Source organism: Austrofundulus limnaeus, unplaced genomic scaffold (assembly GCF_001266775.1).
Source record: "Austrofundulus limnaeus strain Quisiro unplaced genomic scaffold, Austrofundulus_limnaeus-1.0 Scaffold172, whole genome shotgun sequence".
NCBI classification, from domain to species: domain Eukaryota; kingdom Metazoa; phylum Chordata; class Actinopteri; order Cyprinodontiformes; family Rivulidae; genus Austrofundulus; species Austrofundulus limnaeus.
In genome coordinates this window covers 946,336-947,432 of record NW_013952574.1, presented here as the reverse complement: position 1 = coordinate 947,432, position 1,097 = coordinate 946,336, and the positions used below count along the sequence as shown (strand labels likewise).

Sequence of the window (1,097 nt, the reverse complement as noted above, 5' to 3'; positions counted from 1 at the left end):
ATATATTATGTATAATTGATTTAAAATCGATTTTTATATTAAATTAACTTAAAAAATGAAAAAAGAAAATTTAATAATTGGCGGGCCGGACGGAAGTAACCCAGGGGTCAGATGTAGCCCCCGAGCCACCAATTAAATAGCCCTGATCTAAAGCATTCAGGACAGTAGACCAAAGGGGAAAAGCCTATTTGGACAACCACAGTATTTAATACTGTAGTTATACTGAACATTTTGTTATGTAGTAAGTAAAGTTTTATTTATAAAGCGCCTTTCACAGAAATATATTCACAAGGTGCTGTACTTTCAGGGAAGGAGGAGGGGACAGTTAAGAAACACCCATTCAAGAAGACACACATGGGGGAACAGGTGAAACTGGTCATTCAGCAAACAGAGTTGCGCTACCTTAAACAGAAAAACTAAAAACCACACAAGGGAAGATGAGGAAAAAATAAAACATCATATTATATCAACAATGTGACACACTATGTTGTTTATAAAAAAACTCTGCATAGAGCACATTTAGCCAGAGGAGTAAGTGAGTTTAGGGGGGCGTGTATCTGAAGCCATGAATGTTGTATGCACATTTTGTTATTTAACATTCATGCTGGACTGAATAAAGAATATTGCTTTACAGTTTCAAATTATTATTCTCGGATTTAAAAAAATAAAGAAATTATTACATTTCAAAGAGTGTAGATTTTCTTTCTTTTTGAAAATGATCTGTTTCACCTTTGTTCTGTCAAAAATAAGGGAGCAAACATTCCTCAGAGTCTCATTTCTGTTGTAGATGAAACCAGAACACTTTTTCTTCTGTGGATAGGACACCACAGGTAGACGGGAATATTCCTTTAACCGGATTATTCACGGTAACGAGGATACTCATTCGCTGGGTATCAAAGGCATTTGTAAACAGATTAACATGAAATCTGAACCGCCGTGTGGCCGAAAGCTGGCTTAGTCTGTAAACACAAACCAGAGAGGAAGATGAGAGGGGCTGCAGAGAAGAAGGGTGACTGAGCAGACAGGAGTGTGGTGCGATTTGGTTCCAGAGTGTGTGTGTGTGTGTGTGTGTGTGTGTGTGTGTGTGTGTGTGTGTG

General features: G+C 37.8%; 1 protein-coding gene across 2 annotated transcripts in view; it reads right to left on the bottom strand.

The window, feature by feature from the left end:
* Positions 1 to 1,097, bottom strand: part of cdh5 (cadherin 5) — a 41,502-nt gene that overhangs the window by 23,802 nt on the left and 16,603 nt on the right. The window lies entirely within an intron of this gene.